The 11,826-nt window shown below is 43.4% G+C and overlaps 1 protein-coding gene across 2 annotated transcripts in view; it reads right to left on the bottom strand.

Moving 5' to 3' along the window:
- Positions 1-5,477, bottom strand: part of ABCA1 (ATP binding cassette subfamily A member 1) — a 126,866-nt gene extending 121,389 nt beyond the window's left edge. For both annotated transcript variants that reach the window (XM_010952969.3, XM_045515259.2), the window contains exon 1: positions 5,171-5,477. The gene's annotated coding sequence lies outside the window, so the exon portion shown is untranslated. The remainder of the gene's footprint in view (positions 1-5,170) is intronic.
- Positions 5,478-11,826: the final 6,349 nt, after the last annotated feature.

Here is an 11,826-nt window from a genome sequence, read left to right on the forward strand (position 1 = left end):
TTTGGTTTTTTAAGTATTTAAATTCTAAATTAGTGAATTATCTCATTCTTATTTTAAAAAATAAGTTCATGTGCAAATAAAAGTACTTAAGTGTGAAATGTCACAGCCTACAGCATCTTCTCAAATCACAGCTGTTTCAAAAAGAGAAACGAAACTGAGTGGAGTCAGAATTGTTTGTTCTACAAAAAGTAAACTGGCCTAAATAACTTTACATACTAATATTTCTCAATCTATCATAAACCTAACCTAAACTACAGTTATTTCTCATATAATTCTGTTTCTAATGCTTTTCTGTGGTTATCCCATCATTCTAATTCATCTTTCAGAATACAGGAAACAAACATTAGTTTCCCATTCTCTCTGACTTGTTTGAGTCAGCATTCACTGAACCCTCTTCCATAGCAGGGCGGGTGACTTAAGGACTGGGAGAATGACTCAAAGACTCCTCCTGGAAAAGCATACACTCAAGAAGAAGACAAATAAATGTTAACTGTAACAAAAAACACAAACACATGGCATGAATACGGCTGTGGGAGCCAATCCTATGGGAGCAAAAAAGAAGGGGATAATTAATTTTAACTCAGTGTTGGCAGGAAGGTGTGAATCCAGGAGAGATTATGAGAAGGATGGCATTCAAATGAGGTCTTAAAGTAGATTTTCAAAATGGAAAAAGGCAGGATTTCACACTTGATTTTGTTTTAGGAACCAAGTCTGCTGTGCCTCGGAGTAAATGCTCTTTCCTTTAATATGGTTTCTTGTCTCAGCAGAATGCAAGGTAACCGAAGGATCCATCTGAAAGCAATTTTACATACGAGATTTGCTTTCTCTGGCTTCAAATATTTCTAAAATGTACCTGTCCAACAACATCTATGCTGGTTACCTATCCAGGGAACTATCTTCAGGTGAAAACATCTAAATGAAAAGGGAGACTCACTCTGTTTGCCTTTTGCTAGTATTTCATTTGTCAAAACTGACTTTTTAACAAAGTCCTTACCCTGATGTTGGTATTTTCATGGGAACCAAACTAACTGCCAGGGATGCAAACTCAGCTCTGTTACTTACTTAAAAGTTCCATGATCAGGCTACTTAACCTCGTCTATACTTCCATTTCGCCATCTGTAAAATGAAGGTAATAACAGAACCCACCTCATGTGGTTCTCGTGAGAATGAACTGATTACATGTAAAATGCTTAAAACAACACCCAGCATACAGTAAAGCAACAATAAATGTAACTTTCTTCCAAGAAGAAATGTTTTTAAGAGTTTATTTCTAATGTGCTACATCGATTTAGTAAGAAAAGAGTTTCCCAACTTATTTCACTTTTAGGCAGACTCTGAAACTGCATTTACTTTCAGAGAAGGATGCCGAAAAAAAAAAGCTAAATCTGATGTCTGATACCTAGACAGTAATGGCGGTAACAGAGAAATAGCTTATTTCAGAAGGTCCATGACATAATTAGGGATAGAATAAGCAGAAATTGTATTGTATTATAACCAATTTTTAAGCATTCGCCAAAGTTAGGATTGACAGCTAACCTAATAGTTATCTCTTTTTCTTTTGTTCCTTATACTTTTAAAGCCAAATCTTCTATTATTCCATTTTCTAGGTATCACACAGGAAAACATTGTGAGATCATAGACCTACTCACAAATATTTGACTAAAACAATAGTAAATTTTTCATTTTAAACCAAGTAAAGAATTAGAGTTGAGGAAATTTTATTGTCTGTCCTTTCCATGGTGTTGCAAGCCCTTGGCAACAAATGTCCCAACAAGCTGAAGAGAATTTGGCTAGTCCACTCAGAGCAACAAGGGAGATTTGATACAGGCTGTAGATTCTGATAAGGGCTAGAGCAGATGAATGTATGAGAACACAGTGAGAAACCCCGGAAAGGCCTCCGCTCACAGCAGCTGAAACTGCACCATCTCACTGCTTAGAGTGTGAGTCAAAGAACTCTGGGGCTGGCTGGCAGGTTCAAATCTTAGCACTGCCGCCTTCAAGGTATGTGGCCCAGGACATGTTAGTTAACCTGCTTCTTAATGTGCAAAATAGGGACAATAAATGGGTTTGTTGTAAAGATTAAATTAATATCTGAAAAGCATTTGGATTAGTATTTGGCACACAGTGCTATTTAATAGTGTCTACTAAAGAAATACTGCAGCAATTTGGGCACTTACAATTATTTCCACATGCAGGTATGGAGAGGGTTTCAGTTTTTAGTGTAGGCTCTCTCCGAGAATCGTTAAATTAAAATAAATTATCAGGAAGATTTTTTTTTTTTGGTCCAACTTTTTTTGGGGGGGGTGATTAGGTTTGTTTATTTATTTAATGGAGACACTGGGGATTGAACCTAGGACCTTGTGCATGCTAAGCCCTCACTTTACCCTCCCAAGAAGATCTTTAAAATTTGATACTGAGGTAATTGACCATAAGGAACATTATATTTGCATTACTTCTTTAATATCTAGATTGCAAATAAAAATGCATTTGGATTTGACAATGTTTTAGAAATGCAAAAGCCACATAGCCATTGATATTTTCTATATTCCCAAGAGTTTCATGATTAAAGAGTCTAAAATCCATTTAATTATTTTAAGAGCTAAAAATTGAAATAGCAAAGATATTAACAATCTACAATCACTATGAATATAGCATAAGCAACTTGGTTTATGGAAAGGAAGATCCCAAAAAGAAAAATACTCCAACTTCTCTCCATGTAAGGTAAATACTACAGAAGATAATAAAAAGCTTTGTTGCTGAGTTTCATTCGGTTTCATTCATGTTTAATCATGTAAGCATTAAGACTTCCTAAAGCAGAGGTTGAAAACAACCAAGCTCTAATCACCCTTTTCCAATCCAAGACTAATCACTGTCTCACATGAACTATAAATATGCCCTAAGCCAAACTGTGCCCAGGGTCCATTCCAGGCCTCTATTTAGATGTAAACTGAACATTTATAAGAGGTGAGATTTCAAATGCTTATCTGGAGGGGAGACAGCATATCACAGGTGTCCCCTTCACAATCAGTTACATCATTCTGGAACACCAGGCTCATCCCTGCAAGCGGGCTTATGAATTATTCTGACTACAATAGCAAGTCTTACCCCTTAAATGGACTGTGGTCATCAGGCTTATAACTCTGATTCTCCTGCTTTTTCTCCAGTAAATACCAATTTGTTTGTGTATGCAATGTTTTCCGAAAACTCTATCATGAATTAATTTAATTCTTTATAGGAGCACTTGCGTGACAGACTGTCAAATGGAAACTTGGTACTTGAAAATTTCTGTACCATCTGAAGAGGTTCTACTCTAGAACCTTCTCCACACTTTCACACTTTCTTTGACTTGGGAGAAGTGTCTCAAGCTATAAACAACAGAAAGCCTCCATTATTTTTGTGGTAGATATGAGGAAAATGGACTGAAATAAAAGTTGAGATGAGAAATTAAGTACTTTTTTTAGTTGGGACTTAAAGTTTGTATGAGAAGATAAAAACTCAGGTTTGGGTCCCAAAATAAACTGCGTTTGAATTTGGAAAATTTTGTGAGGTGCTCTTTGTGGGGAGGTAGGTATCAGACCTTAGAAAGTGACTTGCTAATATTTATCACGAAGGAAATTTTCAAAATACCAAATTTGTCTTCTATCACACGAGTGTATATACCACCCACTCACTTTGTGCGGTGTCACTGAAAAGTCTTGGTTTTAAAAGATGATATCAATGCCACAAAAAATAAAAGCCAATTATTTCCAGTGCCAAATTCCTTCCTTCCTTCCTTCCTTCCTTCCTTCCTTCCTTCCTTCCTTCCTCCCTCCCTTTGTTTTCCTGTTCTTTCTTTCTCTTTCTCCCTTCTCTCGCTGTGTGTCTCTGTCTTTGTGTGTGTCTCTCTCTGCTTTTTTTCCTTTTATCTTGTTTATTCCCGTCTTTCTGATGAGTGTTTTAAAAGAGGCATCTACACACAACCCTAGTACTGGCCCAAGCCCCAAGAACCTTCCATTTAGCAACGCTCTGGGAGTCGGGAACCTTTGTAACAACAACAGCAAAACAGACGAGCTTTTGCCTGATGCCCCAGGTTTCCTCCCAGTCTGCAACCATCCGTCTTCACCGGATCTCGGTCGGATCCTGAGAGCGACAAAGCCTTGTAGAGCCCGGCCCCACTTCGGCCAAAGGGGCGATTCCCAGGCCACCCGGCCAGGAGGCGCTGTGGGCCAGTCCCCCCGTGGCCACCGGCAGCCGGCGCCCAGCCTTCCCTCCCCCCACCGCGGAGCCCAGCCCGGCGGCGGAGCTCCGAGTTCTGCACCGCCCGCCGGGGTTACTCTCGGTCATTCCGCTGCACCATCTCGCCCCAGCTTCCCCATCCGTGCCCGGACTGAGGCTGCCCCAAGAGACAAGCAGCAACGGGCAGGAAGATGGGGAGCGGAGGATTGGGCACCTCGGCTCCAGGTTCCCCAGGCTCTCCTTCTAAGTCTAACGTTTTTTAAAGAAACAAAACTCGTCCTCCCGCTGCGCCAGGGATGCCAGCTCCGGGGAGCGCCTGAAGACCGTGGGGCACGACCTCAGGTCAAACAAACCCCTGAGGCCTCAAATGAGCAATAGCCCATGGACCCGGTTTGGGACACATCCCAGTCGAGTTCTTGAGGAACAAAAACGCGTCGCTTCAGTCCGGGGGGCGCACGGGTCCGATCCCCAGGTCAGAGCCCAACTCAGACCAGCTCCTTAAGAACGAAGTGGGAACCAACGGCTGGCATTCGTGCCGGTGGGCGCCGGCCGACCTGCAGGCACAGAGGTTTCCAGCCGGCTCAGGCGCTTCCGAACAAAAGGAAGAGCTCAGTGCCAGACCTGCCACTCTCCCCACTCCGACAGCAGCGCGCCCAGCACCACCAGAAGCCCCCGAGTCCACTGCGCCCCAGGTACTGCGCCCAGGTCTCCGCGCCCAGAGATGCTCCCGGGGCTCCACAGCCGGGCCAGCACCGAGTGCAGCGGTGCCGTCTCCGGGTCGCCAGAGCTCGTCCTAGGACGTCCTTCCCCCATTTACGCCGCCCCCCGCCCCGTTTGCACTGCAGGAGGCGAGGAGATGGGAGTTCGGACTCCAGACCCCGAAACCCAGCGCTCCCTAAAGTCCCCTCGGCCCCGAAGCAAAACAATAACCCCAAGTCACTGGATCGCCTCTTACCTGTTTTCCACTTTCGCGTTTGCGTCTCTCTTCCCCCACCCCTAGAAAAATCCTTCGGGGTCAAAGTAGGAGAAAAAGGAACAAAGCGCCCGGAGAAATTGTCTGTGGTGACACTGGTCGCGCGGTGCCGCCTTCCCTGACTACCTGCGCCCGGGGAGAGAGGTGTCGGCGCGGCTCTGCCGGCCCTGGCCGCACTCACTCTTCCTCGGAATTACCGGGGTTTTGCCGCGACTAGTTCCTTTTATAGATTCGGCGGCGCCGAGCGCAGAGGTTACTATCGGTCAAAGCCTGTTCTCTCCCTTCTTCCCCGCCCCCTTTCCCGGCCTCTGTTTATGTAGTTCAGTCACTCAGCAGAAAGCACGTGGAGTCTCGCCCCGCCCCTTAAACGGGCTACGTCCGGCGGCGCTAGCAGGGCTGGGGCAGGAGGGCTCAAGTCGGGGAGCGCCCTGCCCCCGCCAGGCCGGCGGCCCAGGACCACAGCAAAACGCGTGGCGTGGGGCTGCGCCCGCCAAACTGCCTCATCCTCCTTCCGGGCAGCCAACAGCACCGGTGGAAATCGCTTCCACTAAACTGGTGCTTTCAGCAATTTTTGTTTCCTTTGTTCCTTTACTCAGTTGGAGGGACTGGGAGGGGGGGCAGGGACGGAGAACGCGAGACTGAAAACTCTTTCGTCCTTTTTCCCTTTCAAATGCCCAGGATGTGGGAGAAGGTGGACAGTTGTCTGGATAACCGGCTGGTTTTGTTTCCAACCACAAACCCTGAATTTGGAAATCAAAAGGTGACTTACTGCCTCCCAGCCTGGGCCTCCTAGGTCCCTGGGAGGACCCCTGAAAAGCGTCTTGTTCCTTGTCTTGGCAAACTGGGGGGAGGAAAGAGACCACAAAAAACGGAACAATGTGGACCTTTTTAGTTTCATCATATTGGTCAGCATCCCAGTGATAGATAAATATACACGGCTTGTATTTTTGTTTCTACAGATTCGCGAAGTGCAGCTAAATCGCATAAAGGAGATCGTGTAAAATTGCATAAACATTCCAGTTCTCCTACTTCTTTCTCTGGCTCTGGCTTTGACAGTCAGGAGCAAGACGGTCCATAATGTATGAGGAACAGAAGCAAGTGTACAAATGGAGGCCCACATACTTTAAGTCTAAATATTTAACTCATAAATCAAGCCAATAAACTGTAAAATAAGTGCCTCCAACCTTGAGAGATACCTTTGGAGCAACCTGGAAGGACAGGTTCACATTCAGACTCCTCACGCTTTGACTTGAGTTTTGGCAAGAAAGTGGTGGAGTAGGAGAGCCAATACCAGACCCCTACTATCCCCACCCCCAGCTCCATTCTATTCCAGAAGAACCTCTGTGTACATGTAGGCCCCCTGCTGCACCGGCCCCCCTCCACACTACCGTCAAGGCTACAGTCTGAGCCCAGAACCACTTGTCAGTAGCTCTGTCAACACTCAGGACAGATCCAGTGAGGAGGCCCATGCAGGCCCTGGAAGTGCATTTCGGGGATTTAGGGCATGGAATTCTGAGGTCCTGGCTACTCATAACTCTGGTGGCATAGCCCCTTGGTCCTGTGGACTGCTCACCCTTAGGAAGAGATGGAATTTGAGGCAGGCCAGAGCCAAGCCTTCTGAAGCCCAGGACACAGGAGAAGAACCCCCCTTGCCTAAATCAAAGGACAACCCTGCCTAAGAGACTGGGTGCTGGGGTCAGATTTGACTGAACATGATCCCCAACCTTCTGCCTCCATTTCTTCATTGGTAAAAATAGACTATATATGCTCTCCCTGCCTCACGGGGCTTTCTGAAAGTGAATTTTGTTCATTTGAGCTCCTGGGAGTAACAGCACTGTAAACAAAGAGGGTGTTAGTAGCTGACTATTAATGTCGTGTTCAGGTAAGCCATCACTTGGAAAGGTTTTCCCATGCCAAAATTTTACAACTCCAAGTCTAGCAAAGAATTCAAAGTAATCTCTCTGACCCTCTAAATATAAAGGAAAGCTACTGGAAGAGGTGTGACCATTCCAAGTGTGATTTGGGGGAATGAGTCTCTGACTCTCCATCCTCTGTCCCACCCCACCACCCACCAATCACAGTGCTTAGAATCCCATCACCAAAATCATTCTTTTTGGAACTGAAAGCTAGAGTTCCCAAGAGCACTCCTATTAAAATAATCCCTTAGATTGTTCTCCTGCGGAATGAGTGACTGAAAGCCCTGTACGAATGAGACAAAGATAGGATGTTGGGGAAAGGATGTGAGCCCAGGAGGGAGATGAAAGCCCCAGACAGAGGACAACCATTGATTCTAAATACATAACTCTATGGCCCCAAAGCCAAACTTGATCATTTTTAACTAAGAACAACTGGTGGTATCAAGAATCTGCTCAGCTCTGCAGTGAAAACATAAACACACTGTAAAGTTTGAAATGTTAATTAGTCACATTGATTTCTACCAACAAAAGAGTCCAAGCCTCCAAAGAGTGATTTGACCAAGGAACACAAGGACATAAGTCTGCATATACTTTGCAAGTATGACAGGTTGGTATGACAAAAATACTGAATTCCAGAAGTTAGAGGCTAAGAGAATGTGTCCCATGAGAAAGTCTGCAAATATGAATTCTCTCCCTTGAATGTCACAGGTTGACTTGTTCCTGAATATGCTTCAGTGAGCTTTCCTCTAAGTCCTTCAGTTCCTGCTAACACCAACACCAAAACTCCAGCTCCCTATCTTAGGGGACCCTTTCCAAACAAGTAGAATGGCTCTTCTTTGTTGCTGCGGGGAGGCTGGTTCTGTCAACACAGCCTCGATGTCTGAAGTTCTATTCTGAGATGACCCTGGCACCTTCTAATTACAGAATCGCCCTTCAGGCAGCTGCGGCCTTGGAGACCCTGCTAGATGTCATGGAGCTAGGAATTATCATTCTACTGAGACTTTTAAATTAGGGATTATCTAAAAGGCTTTGCTTGGAAATTGCTTTGATACATAATATCTGTTCAGTGGTCTACATAAATGTACATATACACTTTGTTTAAAATATAAGTGATTTTCACCACACTTGTGTTTTTGGTTGGTATGCACACCATACTATTTGGTTCCTGGAAACGCTGAAACAGTAAGAGTATTGCAAGAAGTCAATGAAGAATAAAACAGAAAGTATTCTAAAAATAACTTCTCAAGCAGAATTTGTTACAATTAGGTAGACCTAATAGCTGGGTTTTTTGAGAATTTCTGGAGAATGACAGGTGCTCCAAAATTAAAGAAAAAAATAGGTAATCCTTCTTTCATATAAGGAGGAATAAAAGGACCTACAGTTCATATTTGAGTCAGTTTCATTCGAATACATGATTAGACACAGAAACAAATTCTTAAGCTATAGATGTTCAAATAAAAAAATACAAGGAATCACCATTTTTTGTGGACTAAAACATGTATTGCATAGGCTTTCAATACCTACAAATTCAATTTAATTGGACCAATACAATTCCTTTCTTTATTAATGTGATTTCTATTGACATGTAAGTAAGATTCAAAACCATTACTGCTTCTGAACTTGAGTAACGTGTTCTGCTTGTCACTGGGATCAACAAGTTAGCCTGGATTATAGACAGATATATTCCCCTGAATTACTAGTTGATCAATGAGTTATAATTCTTTTTAAAAGCCATTCTTCTAACCTGCCTCCCTTCAAGCTGTCCCGCCTTTAAGAGCCAAGCTGCTGACAAGATTTCATCTGTAATCTCTCTCTTTTATTACTCTCCAGCCCATTGTAGGCAAACTTTGGCCCCCACCACTCTGAGTTTGTTCTGTCCAAATTCATTAATGACCTTCTTAAAAGGAGAGAGAGGCATATGTGCTTTTCTTTTTCATCATTATAAAATATTTTCAGGTAGAAAGATAGAAAAGTATCTCAAGCAAAGAAAGACCTTTTAAGTGGTGATGATGATGACCTCCTTTAAGTCCCTGGGCTACCTGATATCCGGTATTTGACACTACGGACCACACCTTCCTTCCTGTAACTGGTTCTTCTCTTGTATTTCCTGAATCTACTTCTCTTTTGGCCTTCTTGCCTCTGTAATCATTCTTTTCCTGACTCTTCTGTATATGTGTGCGTGTGTGTGTGTGTGTGTGTGTATACATATATATTTTTTCTAATACTAGTTGTCTCTTCTTAATTTTACATGATCTACTCCCTTGGCTTCATGTAAACCCTGTATCACCAGGTCTCACCTCCTTGCTGGGCTCCGGGACCATGCCCCTCCATGTTCGGCGGAACATCCAGCAGAATCAGTGGAGGGCTAGAATCAACTCATTCCAGGTCAGAAGAGCTTTCTGTGTGTGTATATCTCTTCTCAACTCTGCAATCGGTGACTTTCATGGGGCTAGCTTAAAATTGGCCCATGATGGGAATATTTACACTGTTGAAATCTGATACAGTCAGGATTTTCTTTTTTTTTCTTTTCTTTTTCTTTTTTTTCTTTTTTTGCAAAGCCCGTTTTAACATTTCCCAGCACAACAGTAAACAGGACATTTTGCAACTAAAACCAAAGACAAATTTTTTTGTTTAATCTTCCCTTTAAATCTCCTTGCTCCTTCTGCATTTTATGTTTTAATTTCATTTAATGACATCATCATCCACACGTCAACTGTGGGAAGTGATAGTCACACTTGCTTAACTTTTCATCTCTCTGTCCTCATCTTTCTCTTCTCATTCTAAAAACCACCCAAGTCAAGTCAGTCGGATCTCCTAAATATCTCCTAAATCTGGCCCTTTCTCTCCATCCCCACTGCCTAAATCCAAGCCAAAAGGCTGGGTAACCTCCAAATTGCTGTTCCTGCCTTTAGTTTCTTCCTCTTCTTATTTATCTTCCCTACCAAAGGAGTGATTTTTGCCAGAAGATAAAAGAGCTAAGCAAACCGACACAAAAACAAAAAAGTATCTAATCATATGTCTCCCCCTCTCAAAACTTTCTATGGTTCTGCATTGCTTATGAAGACACAATCTCTCAAAGTTCCCTTAAGAAGACCTACAAAGTCCTTTGCAGACAGGACATAGAAGGGCTTTGAAGCCTCCTCCATCCCCTCCATCCCTGTCTCCCCTCTAACCCACACCTCATTCCACAGACTTTCTGTGTCTCTGCTCCCAGTTTCCTTGCTTGGAAATCCTTCTCATCTCCACTGCTGTCTTCCTATGTGAGATTATTGAAGGAGACGGATAGGATTAAATAACTCATGCTGTTGTGCTATTATTCTAGAACCAGTGGTCAAAAGGGACAGAGAAGAGAGAGAATTAGAAATCACTTCCCTCATTAGATAAAAAGGTATGGGGTAAAGGGCAGGTGAAAAAGAGAAAGAGAGAAATATTATAGTTAGATATTTTTTATGCACTCAAATTAATAGGCAGAGAATACCCTCAGCTCAGCTCAGATCCGTTAGTAAGTGTGACAATAGATTCAGAGGGCAGACGGTACCCTGAAGTTTGAAAATAATTGGACTCTGGGGATTTAAGGAAATCAAGCATTTATTAGAACAGAAGTGGTGTATCTGCATTCTTCTCTCCTTATTCAGAGTGCTTTTTTGACACTTGTAAAGAATCCATATTCCTGACTGTGATTTCTGGGATGAGGGACTGTTTTATTTCTTAACCAGGAGCTTTCCTTCTCTCTGACATATTAATAAGAGAGTGTTATTAAAAACACAAAGAAATCCTAGGAAATGTTCCAGATTTCCATTTTCTCCTAGGCCACTAGAGAGAGAGGCAAGCCTGCCTTTTCCCATCAGCATTCTGGAGATGATTCCTACAGGACTGCGTGGTCTTCCCTCTGTTGTCCCCCATGATGGTCTTGCCTTGGCTCAACCCATCCTTGCACCAGCCCTTCATGGCTCCTGAAATTGTCTAGACAGAATGAATGTTTGTGCCTCCTCAAAGAGGAAACTGTCCTGACCTCCAAACTGTCCCGCGACCGTGCCATGGAAGCAGGCCTTCCTTTCCCTTCTGGATGGCAGTACCTCCGGTGACTGACGTGGTCTGGTGAAATCTGGGCAGTTTCTTAACTGTTTCTTGGCCCAGAAACCTACACGTGCAGAATCACCCACAAACACGTAAATCAGTGGGGAAGGGGCTCCATTCGCAGAAGCCTGGGGCTTCCCACAGAGCTGACCTTAAAACTGGTTACTCTGGGTTGAATCCGTCACCCGACAAGGCTCAGCCCGAAGTCCTCACATCTGGGGATGAGAGGCAGCGGACCCAATACTAGGAGGTGAAAAGAAAGCTGAATAGAGGGTCCAGTCCTAGGACATCTAAGGAAATCAAATTAGAAGTTCAGGAAAGAGGGAAGTGATGTAAAAGTAAAGGTCATAAAACCGAGGGTGTTCATGGCCTGTGAACTGACCCAGCATTCTGACAGGCAATGTAGCAACATGTGTTAAGAGGTTTTGACCCACTCATTTTACTTGGAGGAACTGATCCTAAGGAAATATCCAAAAATGTGGTCAAAGGCTTATGTTCAAAATATTTGTTACTATGTTATCTCCAGGAATGAACATTTTTTAAAATAGAGAATCATCTAATGGTGTAAAAATTCTAAAGTAAATGCTGCTAAATCATATGATAGAATTCTATGTAGTCATTAAAAATAAAAATAGTGTTTTCAAA

Source organism: Camelus bactrianus, chromosome 4 (genome assembly GCF_048773025.1).
Source record: "Camelus bactrianus isolate YW-2024 breed Bactrian camel chromosome 4, ASM4877302v1, whole genome shotgun sequence".
NCBI lineage: Eukaryota > Metazoa > Chordata > Mammalia > Artiodactyla > Camelidae > Camelus > Camelus bactrianus.